Here is a 23,065-nt window from a genome sequence, read left to right as displayed (position 1 = left end):
GAAGTGCTTTTAAGATTTTAACATGTGTACAAATCAACTGGAGTGGGACTTGAGATTTAGCATTTCCAATAATCGTTAAGTAATGTTGATGCAGTTGGTCTATGGGTCACACTTTCCATTGCAAGGACCAAGTGGACTTCAGACTTCTGCAGTAGGAAAATCAACAACAATGAATAATATTGGGCTCTGACCATGTTATTCCATTATATTCAAAAAGATCCAATGAGTATTTCTGTGTAGAATCCAATCCTAAACAGAGCTGTGTATTTCACATTCATTGCCATCTCAAGTATATATTAAAGAAATCTCATCTCACACATTCCTAATGCCTTTTGGGAAGGATAGAGTGCTGGAGGAGAAACTTCTTGATTAAATTTTCTTTTCCCACTTAATTTGAGCTAGGACATAGGTCTTTTCTTGTCATTGGATTGGGTCCCTTTGCCCATCAGTCATCAGGCCTTTGGACTTAGACAGAGCTACACCAGTAAATTTCTCAAGTCTTCAGATTGCAGACGACAGATTGTGGTATTTCTCAGTCTTCATAGTCATATGGGTCAATTCTTCATAATATATTTATGTATAGCCTATTTCTTCTGTTTCTCTGGAGAAGGTGAATTCCAACATATTTAATAATAAATAAATCCTTATCTTTCTTTTAAAATATGTGCATATACACATGCATCGTTCCAAGTAATTTCAGGATTTTATGGACTTCTGGAGACCCATATGTAGCACATAAAATACAAGTTAAGAATTCTAACGCTGTGTACCTAAAGAGTTCAGATGGTAAGATAAGATTAAAAAACTTTAGTGAATTGTTTCTTTTAGGGTAAGCAAAGTCCTGAATATGTTTTTATCAAGTGAAAAAATTTAAAGGAGATACTTTGTTTTCATTTCATTGAAATAAAATCTTATAAAATCAAGGACATCATGGAATTCAGATTTTAAAATTTTGCTCACTTTGATTTTCTCTTTTGTAGGCAAACCCTGAACAAAAATACATTTTATTTTGGTATTTTATAACCAGATATGTTATCTACTATTCCTCTTAGAGTGACATTAGCAACTTCATTATTGCTTCCTTTCATAGTTGGTTTATTTATAATATTCTTCATAGAAGATACTGATTTTTCTTCTTTCATATTTTCTATTAATAAAATTTGACTTCTGATTCTTGTTTTCTGATTATTTCTATTGGATTTGGAAAATAATATTAGAATGGATTATTTGTTTATTATATATTAATGGCTAAGTCAACTAGAGGAAAACTAAAAGAAAATAAGAAAAATTAGAGTGATTTCACTTAGACTGATAGAGTATTTTCTGTAGTATGTTTTATGTTGTTTTATAGTGTATATCCATTTTTCTTTTACACAATCAAAGTAAGTCATATTTTTTAAGTTTTCTAGAGGGATGTAGTCTTTTGTTTTTACAAAGAAATTTGAATTGCTCCTCCATTGCTACAGATTATGAGATATAAATTGATGTAGCTCAGGCATTTCTTTAAGCTAGCTAAATTCACTTTCTGTAGATTGTTATAATTAGTAAAAACATCAACTATAAAACATCACCTTTTCCAGTTCTCAGTCATTTTTCACATCTTAGCAAGTAATTTTTTAGTTAGTTTTTTTTGCTTGTTCATTTATTTCATTTTTATCTCTTAGCAATGTTGTTGTTTAGTCACTAAGTTTGTCTGACTCTTTGCAACCCTATAAATTGCAGCACGCTAGGCTCCTCTGTCCTTCACTATCTCTCGGAGCTTGTGTAAGCTAATGCCCATTGAATTGGTGATGCCATCCAACCATCTCATGCTCTGTCATCCCCTTCTTCTCCTACCTTCTATTTCCAGCATCAGGGTCTTTTCCATTGTGTCAACTTTTTCCTCAGGTGGCCAAAGTATTGGAGCTTCAGCTTCAGTATCAGTCCTTGAATAACCAGTTCTTGAATTCAATGAATGTCATTGATTATTCATTCAGGGCTGATTTCTTTTAGGACTGGCTGGTTGGATCTCCTTCCAGTTCAAGGGACTCTCAAGAGTCTTCTCCAACATGACCATTCAAAAGCATCAATTCTTTAGTGCTCAGCCTTTTTTATGGTCCAACTCTCACATCTATATGTGATTACTGGAAAAACCATAGCTCTGACTATGTGAACCTTTGTCAGCAAAGTAATGGCTCTGTTTTTTAATATGCTGTCTACGTTTGTCAGAGCTTTTTCCCCAAGGAGCAAGCATCTTTAATTTCATGGCAGCAGTCACTGTCCACAGTGATTTGGGAGCCCAAGAAAATGAAGTCTGTTACTGTTTCCATTGTTTTCCCATCTATTTGCCTTGGAGTGATGGGAATGGATGCCACGAACTTAGTTTTTTGAATGTTGAGTTTTAAGCTAGCTTTTTTACTCTTGTCTTTCACCTTCATCAGGAGGCTCTTTAGTTCCTCTTTCTTTTCTGGCTTTAGGGCAGTATCATTTTCATATAGGAGGTTATTGATATTTTTCCCAGCAATCTTGATTCCAGGTTGGGTTTAATCCAGTCTAACATTTCACATGATGTACTCTGCATATAAGTTAAATAAGCAGAGTGACAATATACAGCCTTGACACACCCCTTTCCCAATTTAGAACCTGTTTTTGTTCCATATACAATTCTAATTGTTGCTTCTAGACCTGCATGCACGTTTCTCAACAGACAGGTAAGGTGGTTGGGTATTTCTATTTCTTTAAGAATTTTCCACAGTTTGTTGTGATTCACACAGTCAAAGGCTTTAGTGTACTCAGTGAAGCAGAATAGATCTTTTTCTGGAATTACCTTGCTTTTTCTATGTCCATTAAAATGTTAACAATTTGATCTCTGGCTCCTCTGTCTTTTCTAAACATAGCTTGTACATCTGGAAGTTCTCTACAGGTTAACATACTTTCGAAGCCTGCTAGTTTGAAGAATTTTGAGCATAAACTTCCTAACATGTGCAATAAGCACAGTTTGTTTGAACATTCTTTGAAATTGCCTTTCTTTGGGATTGGAATGAAACCTGACCTTTTCCAGTCCTGTGGCCACTGAGTTTTCCAAATTTTCTGGCATATTCAGTGCAGCACTTTAACAGCACCATCTTTTACTATTTTGGATAGCTGAGCTGGAATTTCATCACCTCTGCTGGCTTTGTTTGTAGTAATGCTTCTTAAGGCCTACTTGAGTTCATACTCCAGGATGTCTGGCTATAGGTGAGTGACCACACTATCCTTATCCTGATAATTTAGACATTTGTTTTGTATTCTTCTATGTATTCTTGGCATTTCTTCTTAACCTCTTTTGCTTATGTTAGCAATACTTATCCTATTTAGACTAGTGATTTCTATGCACCTTAACTTCAGATTGTCAGGCACGTGGAGACACTGAAAGAGACAATTGGTCAAAATACTCCAAGAAGAGTTTACTATTTTATCCTTAACCATTAAAGGCAAGATCTCATTTCTACTCCACCCACAAGTAGGACAACCTAAGTTCCTGATTCAATAGTCATTCATATAGACATTGTTTTATTTAGTTCATTTTCATTAAATGATAATCATATGCTCAGCACTGTTTTGGGAACTGAAGAGCAACTAGTTAAGGATACATATATTAAGTATTAAAAATATAGAGAAACTCATATTCCCTCATTTTAATACAAACTAATATTTCAATATCCATTCATTCGACCAGTAAACACTTTTACTTGAAGTGCCTAACCTCTGCATGTGCCCACTCAATCAACATTTTCTAGGTCTCCTTGATTTAAGCTGACTGGTTCCCTCTTTATAGAGGCAGTTGTGTACATTGAGAGCAGTAACTTTATTTTAAAGACATATTTTTTTAGAGCATTTTTAATGTTCACCACAAAACTGAGAGGATATACAAAGATATCCAGTCGATGGCTTGTCTTTTAATTCTACATTTGTTTGTTTGTTTGTCTTTACTGCACAGAAGTTTAGTTTTAATGAAGTTCCAGTTTATGAATTATTTCTTTCATGGATTGTGTCTTCAGTGTTCTATCTAAAAAAGCAACAACATATCCATAGTCATACAGGTTTTCTCCTATATTATCTTTGATTTGTTGTTGTTCAGTTACTAAGTTGTGTCCAACTCTTTGTGACCTTGGGTACTGCAATACACCAGGCTCCCCTGTTCTCCACTATCTCCTGGAGTTATCTTCTAGGAGGTTATAGTTCTATCTTTTATAATGTGGTCTAAGAGCAGAAAATTACTTTAAAATATTACAGCGTGTTATTACATTACAGTAATACATTGATTACTTAGCCAAACTGAAGAGAAATAAGAGAAATGTAGGTATTTTCTTCAGTTCTTGTCTATTAACTTGTTAAGGGGTTGTAGCAAACAGTGGATCACTACCAGAAAAGAGATTTAGTTCAGTTCAGTTCAGCCGCTCAGTCGTGTCTGACTCTTTGCAACCCCATGAATTGCAGCATGCCAGGCATCCCTGTCCATCACCGTCTCCTGGAGTTCACTCAAACTCATGTCCATTGAGTCGGTGATGCCATCCAGCCATCTCATCCTCTGTCGTCCCCTTTTCCTCCTTCCCCCAATCCCTCCAAGCATCAGAGTCTTTTCCAATTAGTCAACTCTTCGCATGAGGTGGCCAAAGTACTAGAGTTTCAGCTTTAGCATCAGTCCTTCCAAAGAACATCCAGGACTGATCTCCTTTAGAATGGACTGGTTGGATCTCCTTGCAGTCTCAAGAGTCTTCTCCAACACCACAGTTCAAAAGCATCAATTCTTTGGTGCTCAGCTTTCTTCACAGTCCAACTCTCACATCCATACATGACCACAGGAAAAACCATAGCCTTGACTAGATGGACGTTTGTTGGCAAAGTAATGTCTCTGCTTTTCAATATGCTATCTAGGTTGGTCATAACTTTCCTTCCAAGGAGTAAGTGTCTTTTAATTTCATGGCTGCAATCACCATCTGCAGTGATTTGAAGCCCCCCAAAATAAAGTCTGACACTGTTTTCACTGTTTCCCTATCTATTTCCCGTGAAGTGATGGGACCAGATGCCATGATCTTCGTTTTCTGAATGCTGAGCTTTAAGCCAACGTCTTCACTCTCCTCTTTCACTTTCATCAAGAGGCTCTTTAGTTCCTCTTCACTTTCTGCCATAAGGGTGGTATCATTTGCATATCTCAGGTTGTTATTGATATTTCTCCCGGCAATCTTGATTCCAGCTTGCACTTCTTCCAGCCCAGTGTTCCTCATGATGTACTCTGCATATAAATTAAATAAGCAGGGTGACAATATACAGCCTTGACGTACTCCTTTTCTTATTTGGAACAAGTCTGTTGTTCCATGTCCAGTTCTAACTGTTGCTTCCTGACCTGCATACAGATTTCTCAAGAGGCAGGTTAGGTGGTCTGGTATTCCCATCTCTTTCAAAATTTTCCACAGTTTATTGTGATCCACACAGTCGAAGGCTTTGGCATAGTCAATAAAGCAGAAATAGAGGTTTTTCTGGAACTCTCTTGTTTTTTCGATGATCCAGTGGATGTTGGCAATTTGATCCCTGGTTCCTCTGCCTTTTCTAAAGCCAGCTTGAACATCTGGAAGTTCATGGATCATGTATTGCTGAAGCCTGGCTTGGAGAATTTTGAGCATTACTTTACTAGCGTGTGAGATGAGTGCAATTGTGCAGTAGTTTGAGCATTCTTTGGAATTGCCTTTCTTTGGGATTGGAATGAAAACTGACTTTTTCCAGTCCTGTGGCCACTGCTGAGTTTTCCATATTTGTTGGCATATTGAGTGCAGCACTTTCACAGTATCATCTTTCAGGACCACAGCCTTGTCTAACTCAATGAAGCTCAGCCATGCGATGTGGGGCCACCCAAGACAGGCGGGTCATGGTGGAGAGGTTGACACAATGTGGTCCACTGGAGAAGGAAATGGCAAACCACTTCAGTATTCTTGCCTTGAGAACCCCACAAACAGTATGAAAAGGAAAAATGATAGGATAATGAAAGAGCAACTCCCCAGGTCGGTAGGTGCCCAATATACTACTGGAGATCAGTGCAGAAATAACTCCAGAAAGAATGAAGGGATGGAGCCAAAGCAAAAACGATACCCAGTTGTGGATGTGACTGGTGACAGAAGCAAGGTCCAATGCTGTAAAGAGCAATATTGCATAGGAACATGGAATGTCAGGTCCATGATTCAAGGCAAATTGGAAGTGGTCAAACAGGAGATGGCAAGAGTGAATGTCGACATTCTAGCAATCAGTGAACTAAAATGGACTGGAATGGGTGAATTTAACTCAGAAGACCATTATACCTACTACTGTGGCTACTACTACTACTACTACTTCTAAGGAATCCCTTAGAAGAAATGGAGTAGCCATCATGGTCAACAAGAGTCCGAAATGCAGTACTTGGATGCAATCTCAAAAACTACAGGATGGTCTCTGTTTGTTTCCAAGGCAAACCATTCAATATCACAGTAATCCAAGTCTATGCCCCAACCAGTAATGCTGAAGAAGCTGAAGTTGAACGGTTCTATGAAGACCTACAAGACCTTTTAGAACTAACACCCCAAAAAGATGTCCTTTTAATTATAGGGGACTGGAATGCAAAAGTAGGAAATCAAGAAACAGCCGGAGTAACAGGCAAATTTGGCCTTGGAATACAGAATGAAGCAGGGCAAAGGCTAATACAGTTTTGCCAAGAGAACACACTGGTCATAGCAAATACCCTCTTCCAACAACACAAGAGAAGAAAAGAGATTAAGGACTTGGAAATCTAGATTCATGGTTTTTAGTTCTTAATGTGTATATTTTTATTTACCTGGAGGCATTTCATTTACTTTTTTACTAATTTTTTAATGCAGCACTTATTCTAGTGATCTATACTAACTTAATATTTCCTATTTTCAAAGGTGATTTAACTTGAGAAGTGAAGGTTTGACTAGGCCAAAAGGTTAAAGATTCATATGGCCCATAACTACTTTTTTGTTTATGACGTATTTCCCCTTCACAGTCCTATGAACCTGAACTTATACAGGTTATAGCATAAAAACTAAATTAATATGAAGTGTTTGATCTCTGTGTGTCTCATTTTGTGGCTCAGGAAACTGAAGCAGTCATGCTACATGTTCTGCATAGAGAGTAGAAAGCATAATACCTTCAAAGGAATATATATTTATACGTTATATATATATTCCTTCTCTAAAAGTATTCTATATCATGTGAGAGTAATCTTGTCATTTTCCAAGTTGGAAAATAATAGGGTTTACTGATTTTTATTGAAAGAAACTGTACAAATTTATTTTATACCCCATTTGGGGGCATCTTTCCTAGAGGACAACAGGACAACTTGGATGCACAGGTTTTATTTTCTTTGTGTTTTTTCAAGTATAACCAGTGTTTCAACAGTCCAAACCATCCTGGACAGAAACAAGTTTAATATTATTGATAATAAGGGACCATCTCTGTCTCTATTTGTAATTGCAAATCAGTAGAAATCCAGGAACTCTAATTTGGTCTTAACCAATTTTAGAAGATCTCAGGGAGATTGTCACATTGATTCTCCAACACTCTGTCCTCTTATTCATTTGTGTGTATGTTGTTCAAAATCACCTAAAGTTAACTGGAGATGCAATCAGTCCATCCTAAAGGAGATCAGTCCTGGGTGTTCATTGGAAGGACTGATGCTGAAGCTGAAACTCCAATGCTTTGGCCACCTCATGTGAACAGTTGACTAATTGGAAAAGACCCTGATGCTGGGAGGGATTGGGGGCATGAGGAGAAGGGGACAACAGAGGATGAGATGGCTGGATGGCATCACCGACTCGATGGACGTGAGTTTGAGTGAACTCTGGGAGTTGGTGATGGACAGGGAGGCCTGGCATGCTGTGACTCATGGGGTCGCAAAAAGTTGGACACGACTGAGTGACTGAACTAAACTGAACTGAACAGAAAGTTAACTGCTCTGAAATGGGCAGTTCAATATTATTCTCATTTTCCTGCATTATACATTTTAGAAAGCATATTTTGGTAACACAGAAGAAGACACAAATTTGTTTTTTTTATCTTGTCTGTGTCCCAGAATTCAAGCTGAGTTCCTGGGGATGGACAGGGCCTTAGGCTAGAGGTTAATGTTTACAATTCTCTCTGCTGATCATTTGTCTTTGGACAAAACATGCAAATTCTGAGCCTCTTTTCTCTTCTGATGAAAACTCATGACCCCTCCTGCAAACCAATGCCCAAGTGACTCACTTCAAGGGCATCTAAATAGGGGATGAGTTTTTTTGTGGGAATACACTCAAGATTGTGTGCTTCCATTTCATCTGAAAGTGTATTTATTCTTTGAATTACTCATAAAAAGTGACTTTTTTTTGTCCAGCTAATTGTTTGCAATCTCCTTCTAGTTCAATGGAATACTAATGAAAAAATATTCTCATGTAAATACTTTGATTTTGTTATCCTTAATGTTGTTTTACTCATGTGATGATTGTGTATTTAGATGACTTTCTCAATCTTCACATGACTACTCAATGGAAGATTTTTCCCTTTTCATACATGCTTAAAAGTAGCTCCTTATTGTGGCTTCAAGAAATTAAGCTAAAATTTAAGAAGGTATACTGACTCAATGGACTTGAGTCTCAGAGAACTCCGGGAGTTGGTGATGGACAGGGAGGACTGGCGTGCTGCGATTCATGGGGTCGCAAAGAGTCGGACACGACTGAGCGACTGATCTGATCTGAATGAATACTAGCAATCTATGTGCTATACAACTTTAGCTCAGTTAGTAAAATATGCATGAAAAGGATTGGGATTAATAAGACTAGGGGTTAACAGAGACAGAATATAGATATTACACTAAGTTTGACAGAGCTCCTGCTTCCCAACAGAAGTTCTTACATGGAAATGAGAAAAGCAACGTTTTAATGAGTATATGATTCAGTAGGTAAATATACCTCTCATCTCTAAAGAAGAAGGGTGACTTGCTTCTAACTGGAAACTAAAGCTCAAAGATCCAGGATACCTTGTCTTAACTATGGCAATAATGCCATTTTTATTACGAACATATAATTTGTCTTGATAATTGCCATAATATACATGGCAATAATGCCATTAGGAACATATATTTTGTCTTGAATGAAATGTTTTTGATTTTCTAATTTTAACTCAGATGGTAACTGTGTTTAAAAGTACTTTTCCCAGACACATGTGGAAAGCTTCAGTTCATCCACATTTCATCTGCATAGATATGAAGGTGCTTGGTACTGAGCACAGAGCATGGAGCTTTTGAGCTACATAAACTCTGTAATCATTTGACTTGATATCATCATGTCATAGCTCAAAAAATTGATGCTGAGATGGATGGAGTATGATATACCTTTAAGGTTACACAGTGAGATTTGTAGCAGAATCTAAATTTGAACCCAGACCTGTGATATCCAAGTGGTTCATACTCTTTATTGTGCTCTTTTCTACCCAAAATGATGCAAATATATGAGTTAGTAAAATTAAATGAAAAAGGGTAAGTCATTTTTATTAGAACTGATGTGAATCTACTTCCCTGGCATTTTTACTTCTCTTTCACTTTATACTTTTAGTATGTGGACACTGTTGAATATTTTAGGATGTGGACACAGTTGATAACTGAATCTAAAACAAAAAGAAAAAAATAACATTTCTTGCATGTTTTTAAAGCATATAGTTATTTGGGGTAATATGATACTTATTGAAAGGTTGCAAAACAGGTAAACCTTAAATATTTTCTGCTTCAGGTCAGTCAATTCATTATTTCTGCATATAAAAATACACAATTCAACTCATTTTTTTTTGCCCTATGGCTTTACTTATTATTTTTATCTTTTTTTTTTCCCCCACAATGTTTTTGCTTCAGTACATTTTTGCTGTAAAAACCACTACTTAACTGTATGGAGTACTTTAATGATTAGCATAAAAATAAATTATCTGTCTAGGAATAAATGCTGCCACCTTTTGTATGCAAAGAAAACAATGCACAGTCTACAGGATTTACCCAATGCTAGGAAATTAAGTTGTTCATTCTTCAGATGCTAAGTTGTGTCTGATTCTGCTACACCATGGACTTCAGTACATCAGGCTCCTCTGTTTTCCACTATCTCCTGGAGTTTGCTCAAATTCATGTCCATTGTGTCAGTGATGTTACCTAAGAGATGACCCTCATTCTCCCAACTCAACAGCAACCATAGTTGTATAACTTAATGTAATATTTCTCTGTTTAACTAATGATTACTCATGGTGAGGTTGGAAATTAAGTTTTCAATTTCTGTGTATTCTATCTACTAAAGATTGAATACACGCCAATGTCACTTGTGATTACAGAAGTCCTATTAGAAAATTCAGTTACTCTGGTTCTGCTTCCAGCTCTACTACTGACAGCTACACATTGGACATCTTGAGGCATGTCATTCTTTAGAAATATTTGCTGAGGATGACCTACTGGTGTGTGTGTGCTAAGTCATTTCAGTGGTGTTCACCTCTTTGTGACCCTATGGGCTGTAGCCTGCCAGGCTCCTCTGGCCATAGAATTCTCCAGGCAAAAGTACTAGAGTGGGTTGCCATTTCCTACTCCAGGGTATCTTCCCAACCCAAGGATTGGAACCGTGTCTCTTATGACTCCTACATTGCCAGGCAGGTTCTTTACCACTAGCACCGCCTGGAAAGCCCTAATCTACTGGTAGGAAATGCCAGAAGAGGGCACTTCATACACAACTCTGAACTTCAAGTCTTCATCTCATATTGAAATGTATTCATATAATGGGTATAATGCAGCAAGGAATTCTACGTTTTTAGACAGTTGCATTTATTTGTCAACATGTGAATAATTAATAATCTCACCTTGTGAATGATTATTCCCTTTTAAACATTTCAGTATTTGTTGAGACCTAAGTATGAAAAACAGTTCTGAGAAATAAGTGTATGAGTTTATTCATCTTTGAGGATTTATTTCCAATCTATAGATGTGAAGGAACTAACATCAGGCTATTGCTATTAAATTTTTAGAAACACTACCCACGCAGTAAGATTTCCTGACCTTGCAGGCTAATAAAATGTTTTAATGTATCAGAATCAGCAGAGCATGTGGGCGGATAAGTCACTGAGCTAATTAGTCATCCTTTTCCCAAGAGCTGTGTATGACTTAGTGGAGTGTGTTTAGCATTACAAGTAAATCAACACTGTTGCGGCAGGGAAGCATCATTTCTGAGTCATTTTCATAACTCTGCCACCTTGACTTTCCAATAAAACCTCCCAAGTTTATGATGCTTACAGCTTATAAAAAGGGAATGTAGCAGGAAGGAAAATTAATGCCACACATAATCGTATGATAACCAGAGTACACTAACTTTAAGAAACAGAATGTATTTCTGAGTAATGGAAATGAAGATATATATCAGTTCCTATACATACATGAACAATGGTGAATAAGTTATTTTCAATAGAATGGACCCACAACTATTTGACTGGCATTTTGGCTCATTTTCTACCATTATACTTTTAGGATGCAGACACAGTTGAATAGAAAAACAGCAAACTTAGATCTATAGCTAGAAGCAGTAGAAGATGAGTTTCAGGCAGATCCTTTTATGGGAGTAGCAAAGAGAACTGTAATGTCTCTCCTTGGAATTCTTCAAGGAGAGACATAGGAAGCAAGCAATAAAAATAACACAAAATTTTAAGTTTCCTACATAATTAATTTTAGTTTCTAACCTTTACTTGTATATTTTATAATCTGGTTTGCAAATACTTCTGGTTTGGATCCTGTGAATGAGTAAATCCATAAGGCAGGCCAGACCAAGATGATTATTGTTATTCTAATTTCATAGGTGGAAAAGGAGATACAGAGAAACAGTATTGCTGAAGGTTACCTGCTTGAAAGTGGCAAAACTCAAAATACCTAAAACAAAAATATAAAGAAAAAAGGATCAAAAATTGATACAAGGAGAATACAAGAAACAGTTTCCAGTAATTAATGCTTTCTTTCTCTCCTTGTCAATTCTTCCCTTGTCCCTTTATCTTTTGAATAAGGCCAACATCTTTGATCTTAAAACTCATTTCCTTGGCTCTATTTCTCCACCATTCTATTTGTTTCTCCTCTCAATTTCAACATCTGAAAAGAATAAACAACCATCACTTTCTTACCAACAACTCCCTTTATAAGCATTTGCAATCTGGCTCCTGCCTCTCCCTACACTGGAACTACTCTCTTGACAGTCATCAGTGTTTATTCTTAACTCCAATATTTTGTTCTCAGTAATTCCTCATCCCTCCTTGAGCTCTCTGCGACATTTAGAACTCTTGGAAATTTGCTTACTTAACTTCTCTCCCTTCTGTGATTAAATGACATGATAAGCCTCTGGAAAAAAATAAAGTTTCTCAGACTCCACTTTTGCCTCCTCTTCTTTCAGGTCTTCAAAAAAGGCTTTGTTTAAGTCCTTCCTTTGGCTGTCTTCCTTATACTTCAATTTCATACATTCCTACCAAGTATCATCTTACTAGGTTTCCCGAATTTCTTTCCTCAGGTTTCACTTTTCTCTTGTGCAACTGACCCACATTTCTAATTACCTGTTAGGTATCGCCATATAAACTCAGTTTATACTAAAGCCAAATTTATTATCCTATTCCTGACCATCTCAGTTACTGTTCCACAATGTACCCAATCCCCTACCTCAAAGACAAAGCAAGACAAAAACAAAATAAAAACAGGGAAATAAACTTGATGTGGAATCTTTTCTTGAATCTGAGCCTTCGTTACTTCCTTTTGTTTCTATTTCCAGTCTGTTTCTTTCATGTGTTCTTTCCATTCTATTTTTCACTATCACATCCCAACACTTCTAATTCTCTGCTGCCTGAATTTTTCAAATATAAAAAGGGATTTGGACTAGTACAACATTCTATCACTGTTACGAGGTTGAGTAAATTGATACACACAGAACACTTAAACCAGAGCCTGGCTTAGATCAATTGCTTAATAAATGCTAGCTTTCACTGCCACCACTACTACTATTTTTACTACTACACCAGGACGACCTACATAAATTGTGGAGTCCATTAAAAAATAAGGTTCAGAAAGCAGGGAAAAAACTTAAATCAGTTTGTACTGTCTTCTGTGTTCCTAACTACATTTCCAAAGCCAGTTTCTATTCTATAGAGTGACAAAGTGATGCCAAAGAGAAATTATTCACCAGCCACTGGTTAAAAATTGCAAGGTAGATTTTATTCAAACTACAACAGTAGGGAAGAGAGACTTCAGTATACAATGTGCTCAACTCCACCAAAAAAAAGATAGGAGGCTTTTAAAATTCTGGGCATGCTAAAAGTAAAGTACTGAAGGGCGTTAAGGGAGCTTGTCAATGTGACTAGGTCTTTAGGGCTTGTTAATTAGCACTAATCTGGAGGAGAAACTACTTTTAATGTCTTTAGGACATAAGGTTGTTTTGTAAATTGGATACCGCACTCACCAAAGTTAGGCTCCTACCCTCCCTTGGGAACTAGGAGATAAGAGAGCTGTCTCCCTGGAGGTTCTCATTTCAAAGAGCTGGTTTCCCAAGTTCTTACGGAGACATTTCTGCATGGTAGAAAATTTTCATCTTGAAGGGAAGAGAGAGGATTTATAATTAAAAGTTTGCTAAATGAACTGCTCTAAAAAAAGGAAGGTCAAGGACCTATAGTCAAGTTTTGGCTGAAATAAAGAGCAAATTCTTCTGTCAATTGTAATATTGCTCTCCGGTGGAACAGGACCAAAAAGGATACACACATGCACACATACACGCACATGCACATAATTTATTTTTAGCAATTGACTCACACCACTATAGAGGCTAAGAAGGCCCAAGGTCTTAGTGTGCAACCTAGAGACCCAGGGGTGCTTCCAGTCTGAATCCAGGCCCAAGAAACTGGGGAATTGATAGTGTAAGTTCCAGCCTAAAGCCAGCAGACTCAAGACCCAAGAAAAGCCAACATTTCAACTTGAGTAAAAGTCAGGAGAAAACTAATGTTCTGGCTCAAGGCAGTCCGGCAGGAATATTTCGCTCTTTTCCTAGAATGGTGAGGCTTTTTGTTCTTTTCAGCTTATTGGATGAGCGCCACCCATGTGAGGGAGAGTGACCAACTTCTTTATTCAGTCTGTTGACTCAAATGTTAATCTCATCCAAAAACCCAGAATAATGCTTCATCAAATATCTAGGCACTCCATGGCCCAGTCAGGATGATAGGTAAGTGCAAGTGCAACTGCAAGTTGCTCAGTTGTGTCTGACTCTTTGCAACCCCAGGGACTATACAGTCCATAGAATTCTCTAGGCCAGAATACTGGAGTGGGTAGCCGTTCTCCAGGGGATCTTCCCAACTCAGGGATTGAACCCAGGTCTCCCACGTTGCAGGTGGTTCTTTACCAGCTGAGCCACCAGGGAAGCCCAAGAATATTGGAGTGGGTAGCTTATCCCTTCTCCAGCAGATCTTACTGACCCAGGAATCAAACTGGGGTCTCCTGCATTGCAGGTGATTAGCCAACGTTAACCATTGTAGCAGTCTTGAGCTTTTTCATGTATAAACTTTAAGGGGGATGGAGGAGCATGATCTTCCAAGGATCAGGGTCTTAGGCCAATAGAAGCTATAGTAGAGTGTAATTAATTCTCATAGCACAGAAAGGCTGGACAGTGTTGTTTATACTAAGAATTTTATAGTTCTCAGCAATCAAATGGCATTATAAGAGTTTCATGAGATTTATGTCTGCTAAGTCACTTCAGTTATGCCCAACTCTTTGAGACCCTGTAGACTAGCCTGCTGGGCTCCTCTGTCCAGGGGAATTCTCCAGGCAAGAATACTAGAGTGGTTACCATTTCCTAATTCAGGGAATCTTAATGACCCAGGGACTGAACCCATGTCTCTTAAGTCTCCTGCATTGCCAAGCGAGTTCTTTATCACTAGTGCCACCTGGGAAGCTCCACTTAATTGGTAAATATTTCAAATCAGTTTAGAATTCTAAGAATATTTTAAGTAAACTTTGTTATGATAAAAGTTATGATAAAATAACTGATTTATGTATGGGAGAAAAGCTAAGACCAAGCTAGACAGCGTATTAAAAAGCAGAGACATTACTTTGCTGACAAAGGTCCATATAGTCAAAGCTATGATTTTTTTCCAGTAGTCATTAGCAGATGTGAGAGCTGGACCATAAAGAAGGATGAGTGCCGAAGAACTGATGCTTCTCAACTGTGGTATTGGAGAAGATTCTTGAGAGTCCCTTGGACAGCAAGGAGTTCAAATCAGTTAATCCTAAAGGAAATCAACCCTGAATATTCATTGGAAGGACCGATGGTGAAGCTGAAGCTCCAATACTTTGGCCACTGATATGAAGAGCTGATTCATTGGAAAAGATCCTGATTCTGGGAAAGATTGAGGGCAGGGGGCGAGGGTGGTGGCAGAGAGTGAGATGATTGGATGGCATCCCTGATTCAGTGGACATGAGTTTGAGTAAACTCTGGGAGATAGTAAAGGACAGGGAAGCCTGGCATGCTGCAGTCCATGGGGTTACAAAGAGCTGTACACGACTTAACGACTGAACAACAATCCATTACAGAACTGTGCATTTTAGAATTGAACTAAGTTTTATATTTTGAAGGAATACAAATTCATCACTTATTATTTTCAAATTGCTGCCTCATTCTGTCCTTACTCACACCTTGATGTGTACATGATCTTAGGCATTTTGAAAATGTGGGAGCAATGAGCTCAAGCACACAGGCTTGAAATTCCAGAAAATATTCTTCTGGCAAAAGAAATAGAGCCAATTTTATATTGTTACTGCTTTCCCTTTAAAGATCAAAATTCTTCCATTTACTACTGTTATATACCAGAATCTTGCTATGGAATTTTATCACTATAATTAAACCAATAATGAGTACAACAAATATTTAGTCTAAGTGTATTCATAGTAGCAGGTCCTATAGAAAACAAGGGTTTTTCTCATTTTACATTCACGTCTCCTAGCCATAGAACTCTTCTTAATGTGAAAGCCCTTTTTGTTCCACTTGCACTTGCTTCTCCCTTTTCTGAATGAAACTTCCGATCTTAGTCAAAATCTTTAACCTGTGTATTTAGCATTTAGTCTCCCTCTGTGAAACTTTTACAAGTGATTTCCATGCTAAGAAGCAATTACTTCAGCACACCCTGCAAAGAAAGTCTTCTTCAGTATTCTATTTTCTCTCTTCTAGATATCCAATCCTTTTAATATTTTAACTTATGTCCACAGGATCAAGGTACTTTATAAGACAATGTACCTATTTACAGGGGGAAATTACTAATATTATGGCAAATAGACTAGTTTCCAATGTTTTAGATACACTTTAAAGTTTCTATTTTCTCAATCCCACTTTAGATATTAAAGAAATATTTATTAAGTTCCTATCACATGCTATAAATATTATGTATTGAGCCTCTTAGAAGATGAAACTACACTAGCTAATGAAAGAGAGCATGGCCTCAGTCACACAGAGCTTTCATTCTAGTCTGGGAAGATAAGGAGTAGTCAAATAAATAAAACATATCATGAGTGATAAGTTATGAAATAAAAGCAGGATGATTTTATTAGACAGAGCCCTTAGTTACATTAACATTTTAACAGGTGAACAGGGAGGTCTGACTCCTAAGGTGACATTTCCGAAAGGAAGCATGAGAAATGGAAGTGTAATCCATTAGGTGATTTCAAACACAACTTAGAACAACTGTGAGTGTTCTGAGGCAGCAGTGAACTTAACGTATTACAGGAATAGCAAGGAGGCCAGTGTGACTGGAACAGAATGAACAATTGGAAAGTGGTAAGAAATGAGCTCTTAGAGAAGCAATAGGGGGTCAGATCACATAGGGCTTTGCTTATCAGTATTCAGATACTATCTTTCACTCTGTAAAGCTATTTAACGGTTCTGTGTGGGCTAGTGGTACATATATGACCTACGTTTTGGAAAATTTCCCTCACTGCTACTGTTAAGAAAGGTGAATCTGCAAGTAGAAAAATGAATCAAATGCTATTGAGATACTGAGAGCTTGGCCTAGGGTGTTAACTACAGAGGTGATGAGAAGTGACTTGATGCTGGATTTATTTTGAGTGTGTGTGTGTGTGTGTGCTCAGTCATGTTAAACACTTTGCAGTCTCATGGACTGTAGCCAACCAGCATCCTCTGTTCATGGAATTTTCCAGTAAAGAATACTGGAGAGGGTTTCCATTTTCTCCTCCAGGAAATCTTCCTGACCCAGAGATGGAACCCACATGGCCAGTGTCTCCTGCATTGGTAGGTGGATTCCTTACCACTGCACCACCTGGAGGCTAAAACTAACAAGGACAATGTCCAGATATTTGAGAAATAGGACAAAGATAAAGTCAAGATTTCTGGGTTGGAAAACTGGAAACATATAGCTGCCTTTGTCTAAGAAGAGTAGAAGAGGCACTATCAGGACACATTCTATGTTGAACTATGTGATATTTTGGATCTCAGTTATTAACCTGAGTGGAGACGTAGGCTAGATAGTTGATTACATGAATCCACAATATCCTGGCTGAACATATATATTTAGTAGTTACCCCTTCTGGCTCAGCCCGTAAAAGAATCTGCCTGCAATGCGGGAAACCTAGGTTCAATCCATGTGTAGGGAAGATCCCCTGGAGAAGGGAAAGGCTACCCACTCCAGTATTTTGCCCTAGAGAATTCCATGGACTGTATAGTCCATGGGGTCACAAAGTGTTGGACGTGACTGAGCGACTTTCACTTTCACTTCACACACTGATGGTGTATCAAAGAGGTTGAATGAGCCACAAAAATTCAAGGATGAGTAGAATGACCAATAATAATTTTCCACTGTATTTATATATGGAGTGATCATAGGTGACTTTGACAAAAAACGGTTTTACTGGAATAGCAGTGTAAATGTCTGAATAGAATTGGTTCAAAATAAAGTAGGAGGAGAATAATGAGATTCAGCAAGTATCAAAAACTCCTGAGAATTTGAGGTATGTTATTGTTAATAAAAGAAACAAAAAATAGGAGTTCAAGAGAGAATCTATTATAGAGAAATTGTGGCTGATCAATTGAATGAAAAGAATTTTCAATTCTGCTTATGTGTGTAAAAAGAGAGTCCCATAGGAATCTCAAGTTCATTTAGAAACATGTGGAAAACAAAATTTGATCATGGTCAGTGTCAACTAGAGAACACACACAAAAAACTCTGAGAGTAACTGTAGAGAAATCACTATATAGATCTGAGATGCGATGGAGACTGACTATCATTATTCCTGGAAAGTCTGAATCTGAATATTTGGAGGGTTTCATCTGCCTTAAATTTGTATGGTCATTTTCTAAGCACAAATATATGAATCATCTTGTTTTATCTTCTCAACAACACTAGTAATAAGTAAAAGGTAGTACACCCTTACCTCAAACTGAGGTAAGAATGTGCTATCTCCAAAGTTAAGGACTTGACTTAACCTCTCTGGAAAGTTTTAATCTCATGATATATTAATGTCATAGCAAAAACGAAGGCCCTTTAGCTTTCCATTCTAAAGAGAAGATGCATATTCTAGGAAGATGACTAGTAAAAAAAGATAGTCATTTAAAATATTTCCAAGTATCCAAGGTCATTGAGAGAACATGGCCACAGGTTGACCTGGGCATCTAAGACTTCTCACACCTGTCCTCGGAATGTGTATTTTGCTTGCTTTCCCTACAATAGAATTTGCCTCAGGGATAGAGCCCTGAGGTAAGTGTGTTGTTGAGACCATCTAGAGTATTCCAGACTGAATCCAGTTAAGACCTCTACTTAAACTTTAAGATTTTTGCACGTGGGTTAAGAGATCTATTCATATTGCAGTTGCCACCCAAGACAAACCTAGGGTTTCAGTTCCTTTGCTTATGGAAACTCCATCATCCATCTGGGGTGGCTTGATTCTTTCTTTGGTCTTTCTTTGTTCTCCCAGTATAGGGCCCCATTTTAGATTTCACCAGGGAAGTTCCTGAGGTTTTGAACAAAGAGCAAGAGTTAAGTTGAAAAATATAGTATAATATGCTTATTATAGTGATAAAAGTGTAGTTAAGTTTAATGGTGGAAAATGACATCATGAATATATAAATCAAGAGAGAGTCATACCAGATGGTTTCTACAACCATTCATGCGTGCATGTTAAGTTGCTTCAGTTGAGTCCTATAGTCATGTCCTGTGACACTATAGGCAATAGTGTGCCAGGCTCCTCTGTCCATGGGATTCTCCAGGCAAGAACTGCCATTTCCTCCTCCAGGGGATTTTTCTGATTCAGGGACTGAACCAGCATCTCTTAAGTCTCCTGCATTGGGAGGTGGTTTCTTTACCAGTAGTGCCACCTTGGGAAGCCCTCTATAACATCTGATAGAGCCAAAGCATCTTAGAAAAGAACTTGAGATAAAATTAGTTTAAGAACTTTGATAGGGAGTTTATTATAGAATAAGTTCTGTATTATCTATTGTAGAGAGGGAATTTGCTGTCCTTGTTAAACAGATTTTTAATTAATAAGGAATTATCACATACACTGTACAGAGGGATTACCATTTTTCCAAAGAATTAGAAAACAATAGAATATACTTAACACTAAATTAAATAAAGCACAATTTAATCATTTTAATGACTCCAAAGTTTGCTAGAATAGTTTACATTAGAGAATGAGTTTCAGCAGGTGTTGTGTGACACAAATTGCAGGTGTACACAATAAGAAATTAGGTTATTGATTAGATTATATTTTGGAAGCACTAATAGCTATTGTACAGATCACAGAAACATTTAGACATGGCAGGTGTTTAGACAAGCCATGTAATACAAGAGGATCATGTCTTCATTGATTCATTTATTCATCCTCCATTTTGTTGAAAGCCTGCTGAATGCTTGGCATTGTGGTAACTGAATTATTATCCATAGGAATTGTATTAACAAAGCTTTCTATTTTCAGAAAGTTGACAGTATAGTTCACAGTGCAGAAAAGTAAAGTAGAGGAGTATATACTTGATAGTATGGAAGCCCAGGAGAGAGTTACTCCACCTAGTCCTAGTGTTAGCTCTGGGATCAGGTGGACCAAGGCTAGGTCCTTTCTGTACCCAGTGCCTCTGGCACCAATGCAGGAGAGTCCAGGTTCTGCAAAGATAAGCAGAAATAATTCATTGAACAAGGAATGGGGAAGGGTGATCTCCTGCTCTAAAGACCCCTCCTCCAGTGGTGAGGTGGGGGCTGGTGAGGGGAAGTGCAAAACCTTTGAAGGGTAAGAGATTAGTGTGCCTGTGTGTGCTCAGTCAACTCAGTCGTGTCTGACTCTTTGTGACCCCATGAACTGTACCCCCCCCCCCCAGGCTCCTCTGTCTGTGGAATTTCCCAGGCAAGAATACTGGAGTGGGTTGCCATTTTCTACTTGAGGGGATCTTCCTGACCCAGGGATCAAACCTTTGTCTCTTATGTTCCTGCACTGGCCAGCAGATTCTTTACCACTTTGCCATGGTAATCCCCAAGAGATGAGTACAACATCTGAATTCAGGAAAAGGGAGGCAATTGCCAGAAACAGCTGAAGCATGCATAGTCCTTTGGGCTCCTTTACACGCTGCTTAATTGTGTCTAACAAAGTGCAATTCTCTGTTTGGGTGGAGATCCTAAAATCCTAAAGAAGCAAAGGCAGCTTTCAGTCTAATCTGCTCAAGTGCTGCCCTCCCGGTCAGGCTGGAACCAGTTCAGGGCAAATGACTATCACTTTCTTGGTCCTTTCTGGCTCCATGGTGGTTCTATGGTTTTGCTTATGTGGCATCTGTCTTAGTTTCTATTAAGTATGGCTGTGGGCACATACTAACAGATTTTGGTGTTGGGGGAGAAACAGTAGTTTAGTCTTTGTACAGTGACAGAGGTCTTTTCCTTGTGACATTAGGTTGGAAAAAGAATAATTTGGGGGAAAATTCACCTCTCTGAAATCCTGAGGTTTGTTGCTACTGTATCCATCATGCCTATGGGAGCATATTTAATGGGTAATTAATAGATTTAAAAGATAAGGGCATGTCAGTGGAGTAGAGAATTAGAGATGAAAGCCTTGGTTGTTGTTGATTCAGACTGTTTGAAAATGTAAGAAGGCATAAAAAATGTATTGGAAGCCACTTTTCACTGAGTAATGCTAAGAGTGGCTCATTTTTTCTTAAAAAAAAAAAACCCCAAAACCAAAAAACAAAAACCAAACCCAGAGTGTTTAAATGCAACATTGATTTATTTTTCAATGACGTTGAGGGATTGAAGTTCAGCTGAAAAATGAATAAGAATTCACACATTGATTTTATAAACAAATACATGTAGGCAAAGGACTTAAACAATCATTTGTTAATCTGTAATTAAGACATATGTATCATTCAGGGTCCAGTCTGGAGATGGGAACTACAGTAGCTTTCAGTGTTATTTCTCTTTGATTTTCATTTTGATCAGGTGTATTTAATATAAAGATGTAATATAGGTATTGGAAGACTGGAAAGAGAAAACTTATATGCTACTGTGTCAGGGAGAGTAGCTACTGGAAGGTGATTTCATCTTAAAGCTGGGACAATGGAAAGATTGATGTTATTAAAACACTGGAGATGGAGTAGTGAATCTGCAGAGCCTGAAACTCAGGTTCTGAAACTCAAGATGTCCAAGAGTCACTGTTAACTCAATGAAGCCGACATCTCTGAGGAGGTATCATAAGGTTGATCCTGAAAGTGTTTGGAAAGAGCGAACTTAAATCAACTGCTGTTGCTGAAATGGAATATTACTGTCAGGGTGAAATGTTGTTGCTGTGGTGATAGAGCAGCAAGAAACAGAAAACAAGATCAGGAAACAAACAGGGAGGAGTATGTCCCTTCTTTTACCTTAATTCTTTCAGTACTTTTCTGGTACCTTATATTGGTAGAGACTTTACAGAATACAGAAGCCAGAGGACAAAGCAGTCCCAGTCCCAGAATCACAAACTGATTATAAAGGGTGGGTTTAAAGATTAGAGCCATCACAAAAACTGATAAAACAGAATTTGTGACTCTGATACACTAGCAATAAATGTCTGTTCTGTGCTTAGTCACTCAGTCTTGTCTGGCCCTTTGTGACTCCATGGACTGCAGTCTGCCAGGCTCCTCCGTATGTGGGGATTCTCCAGGCAAGAATACTGGAGTCGGTTTCCATGCCCTCCTCCAAAGGACCTTCCCAACCCTGGGATCGAACCCAGGTCTCCCACATTGCAGGCGGATACTTTACCATCTGATTCACCAGGGAAGACCAGCAGTAAATATACTTGAGTATAATTTTGCATTGTGTGTGTATGTGCTCAGTCTTGTCCAACTTTTTGTGACCCCATGAACTATAGCCTGCCTCTGTCCATGAAATTTTCTAGGCAAGAATATTGGAGTGGGTTGCCATTTCCTTCTCCAGTGAGTCCTTCTGACCCAGGGATTGAACCCGCATCTCTTGTGTCTCCTGCATTGACAGGAAGATTCTTTACCACTACAGTTTCTCACCTGAGAAGCCCTGAAATAATTTTTGCATTAGCCCTATATAGTTTAAGTTTAAGGTTGGAAGTGGAATTTTATGAAGAATTTGCTTTTGCTCCATTAGAATTGAAAGTTGATTACTAATCAATACATTTATACTTTTTAAAAGCTTAGTTAGGTAAAAGTTGCAGAATATTGTTTTAAGTCTCATATGCTTCAAAATGAAGAAAACTAAGTTAGTGGATATATTTGTCTTGAAGTCATTTTATTCTTCTATACTGTTTTATTAAAGATTGGTATGTAAGTATGCTTCTTGGAATGCAGTGTGAAATGTTGGTCTGAGTTAAGTATGAGAAACACTGGGCTAGAAGAAGCACAAGCTGGAATCAAGATTGCCTGGAGAAATATCAGTAACCTCAGATATGCAGATGACACCACCCTTATTGCAGAAAGTGAAGAGGAACTAAAAAGCCTCTTGATGAAAGTGAAAGTGGAGAGTGAAAAAGTTGGCTTAAAACTCAACATTCAGAAAATGAAGATCATGG

The sequence above is a fragment of the Bison bison genome, unplaced genomic scaffold (assembly GCF_000754665.1).
Source record: "Bison bison bison isolate TAMUID 2011002044 unplaced genomic scaffold, Bison_UMD1.0 scf7180017864310, whole genome shotgun sequence".
Taxonomy (NCBI): domain Eukaryota; kingdom Metazoa; phylum Chordata; class Mammalia; order Artiodactyla; family Bovidae; genus Bison; species Bison bison.
The sequence above is the reverse complement of the archived record's forward strand: the minus strand, read 5'-3'. Positions refer to the sequence as shown.